Here is a 16,411-nt window from a genome sequence, read left to right as displayed (position 1 = left end):
CGGCTATCTCCAGCACGTGGTCGTCCCGATTATTAAAAGCAGCCAGCCGGCTCCTCATTTCCTCAACTGTTCCGGTTGCTTCCAAGGAAAACTCTTTCAGAATCGCCTCCAATTCCCGCTTCCGGAGATACGAAATCCAACGCGCCTCCTTATTGCTGTGAAATAATAGTTAACTGGCAAACGACAGGAAAAGTTTCGATAGGACGAGAGAAATTCTTGGACGAGGGTCAAACGATGTTCGAACTGGTTAAATTCTTAATTGAAAATTTTATTTTATTTGTCACCAAGAATTCACTGAATTCCCACGTGCAACGATGGTGACCACAATCCGATGTCAAAGGACGATTTAATTCCTAAATTTTCTCGACGGTGATTGAATTTTGTTCGACGACGATGTAGTTTTAAATTTTTCCACGACGATGTTTTTGAGAGCTGCCGATGCACGTGTTGACTCGGCGATGGTTATATGAGAAGCCCCCAACGATGTGATCCCGTTGCCTGTACTTGATCGACTCCTGCTCGTGTGAGAGGGACGACGATGAGAGTGAAAACGAAAAAACAAAATGGCTGCGCTGTAGGGAGTATACGTTAGCTTTTCCCTACCTCGTGCTTTCGAAACTCTCGTGACCTGAGTTGGCTAGCCTAGAGGGCTCTCGCTCTCTCTCTCTTTCCGATTATCGGCCTGTATGTGTTTCGACCTCACTTGATTTGCTGGCCACGTGAGCTTGGAACAAAGAATCTCTGATTTTAGGTTATGTACTTTGCTCTGCTGAGAAATACATGTATGTGTGTCTGCGTGCGTTAGAAATTTCTCGCTGTGTGTGGGTATACTTTTGTATAAGTTCTCCCGAATGCCATGTGCTCTGCTTAAATTCTAAGTTTTTTTTTTCTGAGGTTATGTTCGATGCGTTGGTATATTTTTAAATATATATATATTTCCCTGTTTCCTGCCCTAGAAATTTTTGTGTCCCTCGATATATGACTCTTCTTACGTTCCGACTTCAAAATTTTCAAACTCTCTGTACACAGATGGGTCTTTAGGCCATATTTAGGTCGTCTAAAATTTCGTAAACCCCATGTCCCTGTTCGGGCGCCCTTCTGTAAAGAAGTCTCGTAGCCTGGGATATACTCAGTCCCGCCAGGATCTCTTTACCGAAAATATTTGTAAAGATATGGGACAAAAAGGTCTAAGACGAAAATCGGTTGGCTGGCGTGAGATGTAGAGTGCCAGCCACCGGGGTACGGAGTGAGAGAAACAGTTTATTCGGTGTCTGTAGCAAAGTGAAAAGCGTCAGCGGTAACGCGCATTTGGGCCTGGCTCATAGCATTCGCTACGAGAAGGCCGAGAGAGAGGGGATCGATTATGGGGACAACTTTTCCCTAGGGCAGAATTTATGGCCTAAAATCTAGGCATTTGTCTGAAAATATTCATATTTATGCGTGGCCAGCTTGATTGGATTTTTTTTTTCCCTACGAGTTGCATTAAAATCAGGCGAGAAATACATTTATTGGGGTATTTTTATTGATTCATTTGTAACTCGAGTTTCTACTTTATTTTGTTTTCCCAGTGTAGTCGGGCGCGAGTTGGCTCAATACAGCCGGCAGTGATAGAAGAAGAAGAATAAATTTTCCTTTTAAAAAAATATTTCCCGAAGTTCCTTTGGAAAGAGGGTGTGGCAGTGCGTAGTATTTTTAATATCTGAGAAATATTTTTATTTAATTAATGAGCAACAGGTTTCCCAAAGTTGGGTCCACCCCTTTCTCTCGGTGTAGTCAGCTCGGAAATCAAATCAGAAATCAAAGTAGTCAAAGGGAAAAAGAACAACATGGTAGCGCAAATTTTGTGTTCAGATATGTAAGAAAATATTCTTTATTTAAATTCTTGGTTCATGTTATTTTTTCTCAGTGCTCGCAATTAACGGGTTAGGTTAGGTCACGGTTTATAAATTCTAGCCTACTCTGGGCGAAGCCGCATCGAGGCCTTCGAGAAATTTCTCATTGCACGGGACTCTCGCTGGCCAAAATGCGGTTCACTCCACTCACTCACCCGTCTCGCTTTCACGCACACACACACGCGTGACTCCGGGTGCTGGGCCGGCACACTCTCCTCGAGGTCGTCTAGGTAAACTCCTTCCTGGGTCACTTGGCATCAGCCCGAAGGCAAAAGACTCCTGTTGTCCACATAAATTTGCTCTGCTCGCACTTCTGGTCCGGTGCGCTGCGTTTTCCAAAAGTGAACTGCTCGCACTTCTGGTCCGGTGCCCCGCGTTTTCCAAAAGAGAGACCTGTTTCTGATCCCGTGCACCGCCTTTGCAAAAATGACTCCTCGCACTTCTGATCCCGTGCACCGCCTTTTCCAAAAGAGACCTAGTCAAGCTTTGCCGCCGCGTTTTGTTCAAGTTTTCGGCTGCTCTGGGTTTTTTCCACTTGTCGAAGTTTCGGTACTCCTTTTCTCTCGCTCTTCCCTTGGCGCGTGCCAATTTTCGGGGGTTGTTTTCCTCCTCGATCGCATGTCCTCTCTCGCTTGCTCCTGTGCGGCGCTGCACTTATCGTGGTGAATATTTCGTTGCTCTCCTGGTGTGTGTGTGTGTGTGTGGCTACTGCTGATGTGAGAACGGAGGGGGAAAAGGTAAACAGAACCTATCGCTTAGGCTGAGCTAAAATAATTATTGTGTATCAATATAACTACAAATCTTATGATTATTGGCTAAGCTTATATATTAAATGCACTGTACAATGTTTTTTTTTTTACAAAGTTATTCGCGAGGGTTTTGTTTGCGTTGTTAGCCGCTGTTGTTGTTGTCGCTGGCTGCTGAGGTTGCTGGCGCTGGCGATGTTGTAGCTGCTAGCTGGCGTTGTTGTTGGCACTGGCGGCCGATGCTGTTGGCGCTGGCGATGTTGGTGGCGCTATTTGTGAGGGGTCAAACGACTCCTCACACCACCTTAGTTTTTTTTGATCAACACAAGCTTTTTATTTTTTTGCCGGTTCTAAAGGGTTTAAGGGGACTATTGCATTTATAAATTTCCACCATATTTTTATCAACACAGGCTTTACATATTCGTCGGTTGTATCGGGTTTTTGGCCGCGCAAAATTCCTTTTTCACTTTTAAACTTTTTAGCGTTTATATAAAAGCTTTGTTTTAGGGCCAATTTGTTGGGCCAATTATGTTTCTCACTAGTGAATTAATTAAAAAAATTTATTTTTATTTTTAATAATCACTTAACTCACACTCACACTCGAACTTATTTAATTCACTGCTCTTATACTTTTTCTCGATTTGTTCTACTGCTCGATTCGGATCTCAACAACGGACTGCCTGCTCTCTAGTTCAATGATCAATAATCAAACCTCGGCTTAAGAGATTTATCCCCAAAAATTGATAAAGAGAATGACTCAAGAGAGTCGGAAAATAGGATGATGCAATTGCCAATTGAATTTGAAGTCCAAATTCGGCCGGAAATTGGTGTTTAGTGGACTTTAGGGATCGCTTTGGGGATCTTTTTGTTTACGTTGGCGGACTCAGGGCTCGCATTGGGACTCCGATGTTTACGATATCGGCTTGGATGTTTACAGCATCCGTTTGATGCAGACTGCGTGAAACTGATGGTCGTTGCGTAGATGGCTAAAGGCCGGTGGATGTCGAGCATGATGGTGATGCGGCCGAATGCCGATACATGCCCAATGCGGTTACGTTAAAGAGGTTTGAAAAAAAACAAGTGCGGAGCGGTTGCTCAAGCTTAGTCGGTGGCTTAATAGCAAGCCAGTACGAAGCTAGGGATTCTAAATTTGAAATCCTTACTCTCTAGTTTCGATAGTTTCGGAGATATCAGAGTTTATTTCCAGTTTTAAAACTATAGGAGCCATAGTTTTGGGAGGCGTTAGAGTCGGCGTGGAATATTCGCGTATAACCTAGCGCTGCGTACGTAGCTAAAGAATCTATACCTGAAATCCAAACTTTCTTTCGAGCTACAGTTTGTAGAGGTTCGTGGGTGTTAGAGTGGGAGTGGCACTTGCGTTGCGTATGAAGTTAAAGATTCTAAATCAAAAATTCAAACTTTCTAGCTCTCTTTCTACTCTCCGACGCACAACATGCGTACCGTAAAGGCAAATCAACAGATACCGCCCTCCCCCTCTATAGAGAGAGGTTTCCGCAACACTCTCTGGCAGCGTTTCTAGACATATAAGGCGCCTTCAATCACGTCGCCCCAACGGCTATCACTAGCGCTCTGACTGAACAGGGCATTGAGCGGCCTGCAGTGGGACTCATACACACCATGTTTACCAGAAGAGTAGTGCACTCCACTATGGGATCTGCACACTCGACCAGGAATGTCAGCAGAGGAACCTCGCAAGGGGGTGTACTCTCACCTCTTCCATGAGTTATAGTGGTCAAAAAACTACTACAACTACAACGTAATAGCCCACGCGGATGACGTGGTTATCCTACTGCAGGGTAAATTTCCTCAAACTCTTTGCAATCTGATGGCGACAGCGCTATACCCGCTCTCTAAGTGGACAGCGGAATGTGGACTCAAAGTTAACCCAGAAAAGACAGACCTAGTTCTATTCACAATAAAGTACAAGATACCAAGTCTACCTCTCCCGAAACTACACCGAATGCGCCTAACCCTCAGCAACCAAGCAAAGTACTTAGGTGTCATCCTTGACAGACAGCATATTAGACCGCTTCGCTTGTAAAAAAGCTATTGGGAGGAATTGGGGTTTTCCCCCGTAATAGTTCACTGGCTATACACTGCAATAGTCAGGCCCATTCTTCTCTACGGAAACATAGTGTGGTGGCTTTCCCTAGAAAATAATTGTAGCCTTAGGATCCTTCACAAGATCCAAATAACCGCAGAGCTCTGCATCAGTGGGGCGCTCCGCACCTGAAGCACTAAACACAATCCTTGACCTTCAATCCCTGGACCTACTTGCCAGAAGCTGGGCATCTGCAACAGCGCTGAGGCTCCGTGAAGCAGCGGCATGGACAACAGGCTCAACGGGTCACTCCAGTATCCTTACAAATCAGATATCCATACCACGTATTACAGATTACGTTCCACCCATAGTCAACTTCGAAAGAAGGTACCAGATCTTCATACCCACCCGTTCATACTGGGACAACCTCCCACACCAATTCGAAAACACCGTCAATATATATACAGACGGCTCCAAGCTTAACTCACAAACAGGTGGGGCAGTTTTCTCTCCCGAACTGGACATAAAAGTCTCATTCCGCCTACCAGACAACTGTAGTATTTTCCAAACGGAAGTCATGGCAATCCAGAAAGCCATGACCCACCTGGATACATCAGAATATCACGACATAGACATTTTCATCTTTTCGGACAGTCAAGCCCTTCGACTCCTACACAACAAACTAAACAACTATCTCTGAATGCCGCAAATCTCTAAACGAGATGGCCACTTATTTGAGAATCAACCTCATCTGGGTGCCTGGACACCTTTGAGGGCAACGGCATAGTAGACGAGCTAGGAAGACAAGGGACAACCGCCGACATCCTTCGCGATAAGGACACGGCGGGTATGCCCATTGCTACCTGCCAGCTCATCCTTCAGCAGAGACTGTACACCCTCTCCAACAACCGATGGAAGACAACCTCAACATGCCACAACTCCAGACTCACGCATCAAATTACAGCCCGAAAAGAACCAAAAATCTCTTACAATGCAATAGGGAAGACATCTCCACTCTACTAAGTGCCCTCACGGGCCATTGTCTTCTAGGGTCTCACGCGAATTTTGTTTAAGGAGTTGCGAAGCTTTAAAAAAATAAATTATTTGTAAGTAAAACACGTCAAGCGGGTTTGGTGGGCAAAAATCAACTGAATATTCTTTATTGATAATGTTTTAAAGAAAACTTAATTTAGGCTTACAGAAGTGCTTATTAGGTTTTCTTACGAATTATTCTGGTCGACATGTGTAAGATCGTTGGCCTCTAGTTAGCCTGAATTTAATAACGATCGATGAACTATGCATTTCCTGTTTACTGTGTTATATTGCTTATTTGGATTTTATATTTTCTTAGAACTTATTTTGGTTGGCATGTGCCAGATCGTTAACCTGTGCATTTCCTGTTTGCTGCATTACTTTAATATATTGTTTATTTAGCATTTAATGAGTTAAGCAATTCTTGTACTTTATTATTAAGAGGTGGTAAAGAAGAAATTGGGTTTTGGAAATATGTGGGAAGTGAAGTGGGGTTATACGTAACTTACGTAACTTCTCCCCCTTTTAGATAAGAATTCTCTTGAATTCTATTGTTATTGAGCTGAATTTTAATTTTCTTGTGTTTTAAAACAATGTAAGCAATTAATACAATTATTGACAAAAGTATGGTTGCATTAAAAAAATAATTTATGTCTTTATGTGTTTTTAATTTTCTTATGTTCGACCAGTTAATCTTATTATTTTCCAATATTTTCTCAAAAGTGATTTGTTTAGTAAAATTTTGAGTTTGGTTTGATTTCTCATATAAAATTCTTTTCTTATCTAATTCGTATGAATTTGTAAAATAATTATTTTCTATACCTATTGTACAATTTGTAAAGTGTATTAGAATATTTTTTTTCATTTTAATTTCATTGCTGTTACAATTTTGATATAATGTTTCATTTTTAGCATTCTTAATTACTACGGTTTCTTCGTCTAGTTCTAATATTTGCATTTCATTTCTTTGTATCAGTTTGCAATTTTTCTTAAATACACAATGTTTACTTTTTCGCATTTCTTTTAATTTTTTATTTGTTTTATAGGTGTATGTTGAATTTTTATAGTTAAATATCAGTTCTGATTCCTGATCTATTTCAAAGTTTTCTTCATTAGGCATCGGTATTATCTGTTGTATTTTTACTGTTATAAAGTTTTTTGGTATTTCTATTGCGAATACTAAAAGATTATTTCTGAACATAGCCGTAGCTAACTTTATATGGTTTAGTTTGTTGAAATCGATATTGTAATTTTTTATTTCGTGATCTGTTAATATGCTGGGATGTAATATATTGTATCTAGCAGAAGCAACGTTATCCTGCAAATGTTCAATCATATTTTTTATTAACTGAATTTTTATCTGTTGGTCGTAATATAAGTTCTCCTGGTATCTGTTATTTTCGAATTTGCTAATTGCATTCAATTGTCTCTCTATTGCCTCTCTATCTGATTTAACTATTTGTTCAATGTTTTTTATTGTATCATTGAAATACGTATTTGTCGAGGAATCACTAGAGCCTTCCCCTGTCGAGGAATCTCTAGAACCTTCCTCTGCTTCAGGCTGCTCTTCGTGCTGCTCCAAACGGAAACGTTTTCTGGCGCGTGGCATTTTTTCAGTTTGGCTCTTCAAATACGAATGCTTTCCCTTACAGCTTGCGTCCCCTTTTCCGTTTTCGCCAGCGTCACTCGCTACTTTCTTCTACTCTCGTTCTCGCATTCCAATACACACACTAATGAGAACTTCTCGTTATTCCTTTTTGATGCGGACACCTGCATCCTTCTATCTCGCTCACACCAGTGCACAGACTAACGTTGACAACAGAAACTATTGCCTCTATTTGAACAGCCAAAGGAACAGCACAGAAGGACATACATGAAAACGAATGGGAAGCGAAAGACAAATCAAAGCTAACAGTTGTTATAACTTTAATTGGCCAACTAATCTACGACATATTTATGTAAATTTGCTTGTTTAATGCTTCATCTGTTTCCTGCATGTTTTCTTTAAATGTAGAGATATGATTCTCAACTTCTTTCCTGTCTTCATCGTCCATTGTTCCAAACAACCATTTTGCTGAACTACCTACTACATTAATTAATCCTCTTCTTTCGCGATTGTGGTTTCCATATAGGGTATACAATTTGTTTTTTGTTTCAGTTAGTTCCGATTGTAATATGTGCTTGTTGTCATTGTTTGTCATTTCTATGTTTTTTCCTATTTCGTTCAAAATATTGTCAATATCTTTTAAGTTTATTATATGTACTACTATATCTGTTGTGATAATTATATCTTGATTTTACATCTCTATTTGCGCATACCCGTCCTGATCAGGTATTTCTTGAATCGTTAGTGTTCCCGCTGTTGTTGTTATTGCCATTGTCATTAGTATTGTCGTCAGCAACATAGTCGTCGTTAGTATTTTCTGTAAATTTATAAGGGCGTTTAATATTTATTGGGTCAATATTACCGAGATTTGCTTTTTTGAATTTCGGAGCTTCTTTGTGTCTGACTGCCCTGTAGTTCTTTATAAAACCCTCTTCTCGTTTTTCTTCATAATGCTCCCTGTTGCCGTTGTGCTTTTCTAACATTTTTTGTTTAGCGCTATCTATATTTTCTTTTATTTTTGTCAATTCTATCTTATTGTTGTGGGCTTCGCTGGGGGTACATTTGATTGTGGAGTGATATCTTTCATTGTAATTTCTCACTGCTCTCTGCATAATTTGTTTTACTGACATATTCGACGCTTCCGTTTTATATGTTATTCTAAACTTTTCTGCTAGTGAATTGTGTAGTCTTTCTACATCTGAATTGCCAGTGTGACTATTCGGTTTTGTTAAGTGTAATTCTATCCCTTCTTGTCTTAGTAGTTCTTTAATCCTGAATGAATCAAATTCGTTATCAGCTATTATTTTACCTGGTTTGCCTATTTTCGTAAAATGTTCCTCCAATTGTTCTACTATAGTGATATGATTTCTATCATTTAATGGGTATACTGCTGCGAACTTTGAAAATTTATCTATGGTCGTTAAAAAATGTGTATTTTTTATTACATATGTATCCAAGTGTATTATCTGATTTTTATCTGATGGGGTTTCCGTTTTACTGAATTTATTTTTAATAGGATTTCTATCATATTTTATTTCTTTGCAAAAATCGCATTGATTTATAACCATTTGCACCAACTCTAACAATTTTGGAAAGTAAATCTTGTTTTTCAATTGGTTATATGTTTCCTGAATTCCTGAGTGCATACTTTCTCTTACATGATAAAACGAAATTTGTCTTACGGCTTCTGTTTCATGTTCAATATCTTGAGCTCTGAGTGTGCATTTTATGAATTTTAATTGTTTGTTGTCTGAAAACATTTCTATTAGTTTTTCTTGTACTATGTTATACTCTTGATACGATAATTCTGAATAGATTCCGACTTTTCCTTTGTGTATATATTTCCTGAAAATATCTCCCATTGTTTGTTCGTCTGTTTTACTGTCTGTAATAATTATTTGTGTTTTATATTTGTTAACTATTTCCTCTTTTATATAAAAATGATTGTGTAAATTTTCTTCGGCTGAGTGTACTGTTGATGTTGAGAGATTATCTTCAATGTTTGCTATCATGTTTATGTCTGAAATATTATATTCGTATTCATTGTCTCTTTCGTTTTCGGTTTTGTTCGTGAGGTCGCTGTCTTCCAGTCTGCTAAGAAAATCTGCCACTCTGTTCTCTTTTCCTTTCAAGTAATCTATCTCAAATTGATATTCTCCTAATTTTAATAACCATCTCTGGTGTCTGGGTGAAATATCTTTACCTTTATGTTTTGAGTGTAAGAATTTTATTGGCTGGTGGTCAGTTAATATTTTGAATTTATTCCCGTAAAGGTATGGTCTGAAATAATTGACGCTCTATAGTATTGCTAGGAATTCTTTGTCTGTTGCTGACTAATTTTTTTCATGATTGTTTAGCGTTCTTGATGCAAAGCAGATTGGATGACCGTCTTGAGATAGGACAGATCCAATTGCATAATTTGATGCATCTGTAGTTAATGTACATTTTTTTTCAAAATTGGGATATCTTAAAATTGGGTGAGAACTGATTAAATGTTTTAATTTTTCAAATGCTTCGACATAGGTGGGGTCTTTTAGATTCATTTTAACATTTTTTTTCAAATACTTGGTTATTGGCTGTGCTACTTTAGCATAATCTTTTATAAATTTTCTGTAATAACCTGTTATACCTAAGAAGCTTTTTATTTGCTTCTCTGTTCGTGGTAACAGTAATTTTTCTATGATTGCGATCTTATTTGGATTTGGTTTAATGCCCTCTTTTGTAAGGATATGTCCTAGAAATTCAGTTTCCTTTTTCATGAAGTTACACTTGTCAATCTGTATTTTTAAATTTTTCTTTTCTAATATTTGGAATATTTCGTTAATAGCTTGAATATGTTCTTTTAATGAGGTGCTGAAAATAAGTATATCGTCTAGATACACGACGCATTTTTTATTAATGTGATCCCTAAGTATTTCATTCATAAGTCTTTGGAATGTGGCAGGGGCATTTTTCAACCCAAATGGCATTCTTATAAACTCATATAGTCCATGTGGCGTTACGAATGCCGTTTTTTTCTGTCTGGTTCTCGGACTAAGATCTGATGGTAGCCTTTGGCTAAATCTATTGTAGTGAAGTATTGAGCTTTTCCTAGTTTATCCAAAATAGAATTAATGTTCGGAATCGGAAATTTGTCGTCTATGGTTATTTCATTTAACTTCCTGTAGTCTATTCCTATCCTAAACTTTTTCTTTCCTGAGTTGTCGATCTTCTTCGGGATTACTATAAGTGGGCTAGAGTATCTTGAATTACTCTTTCTAATTATACCCTGTTCTTCCATTTCTTTTATTTGTTTCCTAACTTCTTCCTCGTGTTGTGGTGGGTATCTATAAAGTTTTGAGTTTAACTGTTCCTCTGTATTGGTCCGTATTTCGTGTTCAATTTCTGTCGTACTAGTTAGTTGGTCTCCCTCCTTAAAAAAAAGTTTGCTAAATCGTTGTACAATGACTTTAATTTCTCTGACTTCTTCTTCATTTAAGTGGTCGAGTTTCAAATTCTCTAAGTTTTTACTGCTACTTTCTAATACGGAAACTTCTTCGTATTGATATGGATTGTTTATAATTACGTTTTCTTTTTGATTTAAAAGTAAAACCTTCCTCTCAATGTTTATAAATGCAGTCAACAAATTTAGGAGGTCTATCCATAGGGATAATTTAACTTACCAAATAACGCAAGAGTACGATGGAAATTAGCCCCGCTTAAGGGAAGAAAATACAATTTTATCATAGGATAATGATACTTTATAAAATTGTATTTTCTTCCCTTAAGCGGGGCTAATTTCCATCGTACTCTTGCGTTATTTGGTAAGTTAAATTCTTTTGGGGCTGTGGTATGAATTTCGTACGCTATTACGTCTTTGCTGTTAATTGTAGTGTATGGTATGGGCGTATTTAGTCTCATTTTTCTGTAACCGTTAATCTGGTCGCTAACTAAACTCAAGGTGGCTCCTGTGTCTATTAAGGCCACGTATTTCTGTTTGTCTATGTTAAGTTCTATTAGTGGTAACCCATCCGAGGCGGCTTCGTAAAAAAACCGTATTATTGAATTCTGCCTGTGGATAGTTTTCCATTTGATTATTTTCGTGTTTACTGTTCGAGTTATGGTCACTGTTGTAGTTGTCATATTCGTATCTGCTTTGGTCGGTATTGTTTTGGTGTTGGTTGGCTTCTATGATATCTACCTCCATAGGTACCACATTCGCTGGCCTATTTTGCCTAGACTGATGTTATCCTGCTTGTTGATTCCACTGATTATTTTTATATCGTCTACTTTGTCCGGAGTTATTGCCTCTAAAATTCTGAGGGGTATTGTTCTGTCTAACTTGTCCTGAATTGTTGCTCTGATAATTTTGATGTACATTTTGCATTGTATTGTTTTGCTGATTATATTGTTGATTGGTATTCTTATTTTGATGTGCATTTTGCATTGTATTGTTTTGCTGATTATATTGTTGATTGGTATTCTGGTTGTTGTTCCTGTAATTGTTTTGATTAGGTCTACCTTTCCTATACTGATACCTAATGCAACTATTCTCATATCTGCGTTGCATCATTATCTTTAATATAGTGCTTAAATCTCTGACTTCGTAGATCTTGTCTAGTAAAGTGCCTTGTGTCATTTCTTTGGCTGTGTTAACTAATAAAATTTCGACATTACTTAAATCTATAAAATTATCATTCATATGATACACAATTAATTCATCATTTTTATATTTTATATTTGAATTTCTACTGCAAGCTCGCTCACCGAATTCACTCTCAGGTCACATATCCTCTTGTAGATTTGGTGCGGCTCCGTGTCTGGTCTGTACCTTAACTTCAAGGTGGCTTTTATCAGGTCCCAGTTGTCCGGCTCCGGGATATTTATTACTGCATCCTTTGCTTGACCCTGAATTGTCCTGTAGAATATTGTCCCTGTGGCTTCTCTCTTGAGTTGTGGGTCCTCTACCGTCTGTAACAGGTACTCCACGCTACTGAAGAAGGAGTTGATGGAGATTTCCCCGGTTCCCGTAAAGGTTGCCAAACGATTGATGTTTTTGAACAACCGCTCTTGTTGGGCTGGGTTGTTTCCATTTCCTTGGAGCTGTACATACGCTTGTTGCAGTTGCTCCAGCTGTCTTTCCCTTATGGCCAATTGTTCCAAAAGATCCGCTTGGGGCATCTGGCCGTTATCGTGAGCCATCCTGCTATTGTCGTATGAAGCGATCCTTCGCTGCCTTCTTCTATCCAGGTTGAGTTGATTTCCTTCTTAGCGCTGTCTAAGTCGATTTTAGTTCGATCTTTACAGGCATTAATCCACTGATTTTTAGTTGGATTTAATGCTGTTGCGCTGCTTGGTCTGGCTTTGCTTTGATCAATGCACTTTTCTATGCACTGCACCACGTTCACTTAGCGGACTGATTTTTAGTTCGCTTCTGTTCGCTGACTTTTTGTATTTTTTATTTATCACAAAAAATTTTTGTTATATTTTTTCTCTTCGCGTTAAGTTCGATTTGAATAATCACTGGACCCTCTTTAATTAAAAAGGATCCTACCGACTGCGCCAATTTTGTTTAAGGAGTCGCGAAGTTTTAAAAAAAAATAAATTATTTGTAAGTAAAACACGTCAAGCGGGTTTGGTGGGCAAAAATCAACTGAATATTCTTTATTGATAATGTTTTAAAGAAAACTTAATTTAGGTTTACAGAAGTGCTTATTACGAATTATTCTGGTCGACATGTGTAAGATCGTTGGCCTCTAGTTAGCCTGAATTTAATAACGATCGATGAACTATGCATTTCCTGTTTACTGTGTTATATTGCTTATTTGGATTCTTAGAACTTATTTTGGTTGGCATGTGCCAGATCGTTAACCTGTGCATTTCCTGTTTGCTGCATTACTTTAATATATTGTTTATTTAGCATTTAATGAGTTAAGCAATTCTTGTACTTTATTATTAAGAGGTGGTAAAGAAGAAATTGGGTTTTGGACATATGTGGGAAGTGAAGTGGGGTTATACGTAACTTACGTAACTCGCGCGCAGGCTGGGACTCAGTAACCACGACTACTGCCGCAGCTGCAAGCAGATAGACGAAGAGGAGAGCATTGAACACCTCCTATGCTTCTGCCAAGCGCATAACATCCAGCGTTTTCAAACCCTGGGGAGCTACACACTTCCGAACCTTGCGGCCATTCAGATTGTCAGCATTCCCAAACTCCTATGTTTCCTAAAAAGAACAAACTGTTTCGTGAAAACCAATAACCTATGATCCAGGAAAAAGGATCTGCACAGAGATTACGTGGTATCACAAGGGGCCCAGTGTGGCGTAATTGGGGGGATTAGTAATCTAATCTCCAACCACACCTACATAACCTATTCTTAAGGCGTGGTATGGAGAAATTACGATTTAGCGTTGCTTGTGAACGGTTGTGTTTACTCTTGTGCTCTGAATTTTTGTCTATTCTGTGATTTTTTGCGAGTGTTTTGTGTTTGTTTATTAACAAAGCTTAGTTTAACCGCTGGGTTAGTGTGTTTAGTGTTTTTTACTAGATCTCCCAGTGATTATAGTTATTTTAACATTTATATTAGATTTGTTTAATCTCCTAGCTTTGTTAGTGTAATTCTTATACTCAATAAACTTGCTAAAACTCTTTGATTCTCACTCTCTCTCCCGCTCTATATTACAACTGTAACTTAAACTCTCTCTGAACCTGCCAAATTTCTGGTAGACTTTTGGTGTGCTATTCTCTTGTCTCTCTCTCTCTCTTTTGCTTGCTTTACATTGTAACTGTTCCTGCGTAAAGTTGTCAGTGTCCCACAAGCAACGCTCAATCGATAGAAGATTTTTTCTCTCGTGCTCTCTTACATTAAAATTATTACGCGATCTCGCGCTCTTATTTTTTTTCGTGTTTTGTGCCTTTGTGGTTTTGGAATTTGATCCCAGTGCCAAATTTACTCAAGGTATTTTTCATATATTATTTTATTTTATTTAATTTCCTTAAAATGGCTCTTGTCTGCTCTAAGAAAAATTTTACTCTTTCGTCTTCAACTAAAGACCCTTTTATTTTCTGCTGGCTCTGCGAGTCGATAATGCACGTTAAATGCGCAGGATTTACTGGTAGAGTCAAAGACTTCATTGATCAGAATTCTGGACTCATGTGGATCCTGCAAGGAAATGGTTGTTGAGATGAGCGGCTTTATGAAGCAGACTCGAGACGGCCTTTTGAATCTGTCTGGTGCTTTTAAACAGCTCAATGAGGGGTTCAATTCCGTTTGTGCCCAATTTAATAATAAAAAATTACTAACTGAGTCGCCTAAACGTAAAAAAACCAGCTTAGCGGCAGTTAATACGGTCACGGTATCCACCCCAAATCCGAACTTGGTGGCTGCAGCAGTCTCTGTTGACACTGTGGTAAGTGAACCCACTGCGCCTATGGATACAGCTGTTTTAGGTGAAGTCACTGCTTCTCGAAGTCGGGTGGTAAAAAAACCTTCAGTGCCGGCTTCGGTGCCGACCGTACCTATAGGTACAGAAGTTACCGTTTCTGGCTCTCAGCTTAGTGAGGTGCAATCTGCTGCTGGGGGACGTAAGAAATTATCAGTTGTTCCACATAGAAAACAATTATTTGTTTCGAGATTCACCCCAGATACCACATCTGAGGATGTTTTGGAATTTATTCGTGAAAAATTCCCATCCGAGAATATTTCAGTGGAACAATTTAGATTTTCATATGCTCGTAGTATATCGTCGTTTAAAATATTTGCTCCGCCTGATGTGTTTAAGGTACTACTTTCTGAAAGCTTTTGGCTTAATGATGACTTAGTAATAAAAGAATTTGTTCCCAATAAACCGAGAACAAATAACAGACCTTCCACTGCGCCAAAAAACTAAAAAGTTTATTTTTGGCTTATCAAAATGTTAGGGGACTAAATATGAAGCTACCCAAGCTTTATGCTGACTCCTCTGAATTTACTGCTGATATTTTGGCTTTTACGGAAACTTGGCTGAAACCAGAGATATCTGACAATGAAGTTCTGTCAAACAATTTTAATGCCTATAGGACCGATCGCTCCTCACGTAGGGGAGGCGGTGTGCTGATTGCCGTTAGCACTAGCCTAACATCCGAGAGAATTCACTCTGATACTCCTAATGAAATTGAATTTGTTAGTGTGAAAGTTTCCTTGCAATCATTCTCAATATTTGTTACATGTTCCTATATTCCACCTGGCTCTGATTTAATAATTTATGAGCACCACCTGTCTGCGATAAAATCTGTTCTATCGCTTCTTTCTAACAGTGACCTTTTGATTGTTTTGGGTGACTTTAATCTCCCTGATATTTCTTGGTCTCCTCCTACTGACTCACTAGTCCTCTATCCGCCCATGATTTTGTTGATGGTCTTCTAGAATTATCATTACAGCAAGTAAGCTTTATACGGAATTCATTAAATAGACAACTAGATCTTGTGTTTGTTTCAGACCCGTCTGAAGTCACGGTATCTAGAATTGACGCTCTTGTTGTACCTGAAGACCGATATCATCCAACAATGGAATTGACAATCTGCCTCCCATGCGTTGATACCCTCTCTCCTTTAGTTTCTCAAACTAAAGTGAGATGTTTCCGAAAATGTAACTATAAAAAACTTAACGACATGATTTCTCAATATAATTGGACAGAATTGTACAATTGTATGGATATTGAAAGTGCCACTGAACACTTCTATATAGTGTTAAATACCTTTTTTAATGAATGCGTTCCTGATAGGTTTCCTTCAAAGACAAACAGGCCACCTTGGTTTACCAATGCGCTTCAAAGACTTAAAAACCTTAAGACAAACACTTATAAAAAGTAAAAGAAATCGGGTAAGCCATCTGATTTTTCGAAATATGTGGTGGCTCGATCGGATTTTAATGTTCTCAATAGTCATTGCTATTCTATGTATTTAAGTCGATGTAAATTTGAATTTTCAAATGATCCGAAGCAGTTTTACAACTTTGTCAATGCCAAGCGTAAGTCGTCAGCATTGCCATCATCGGTACGTTTTAACTCAATGGAGGCATCGACGGATTCTGAAATTGCTGATTTATTTGCCGA

This window comes from Drosophila suzukii (assembly GCF_043229965.1).
Source record: "Drosophila suzukii chromosome 2 unlocalized genomic scaffold, CBGP_Dsuzu_IsoJpt1.0 scf_2c, whole genome shotgun sequence".
Lineage (NCBI taxonomy): Eukaryota > Metazoa > Arthropoda > Insecta > Diptera > Drosophilidae > Drosophila > Drosophila suzukii.
This window is presented reverse-complemented; position numbering follows the sequence as displayed.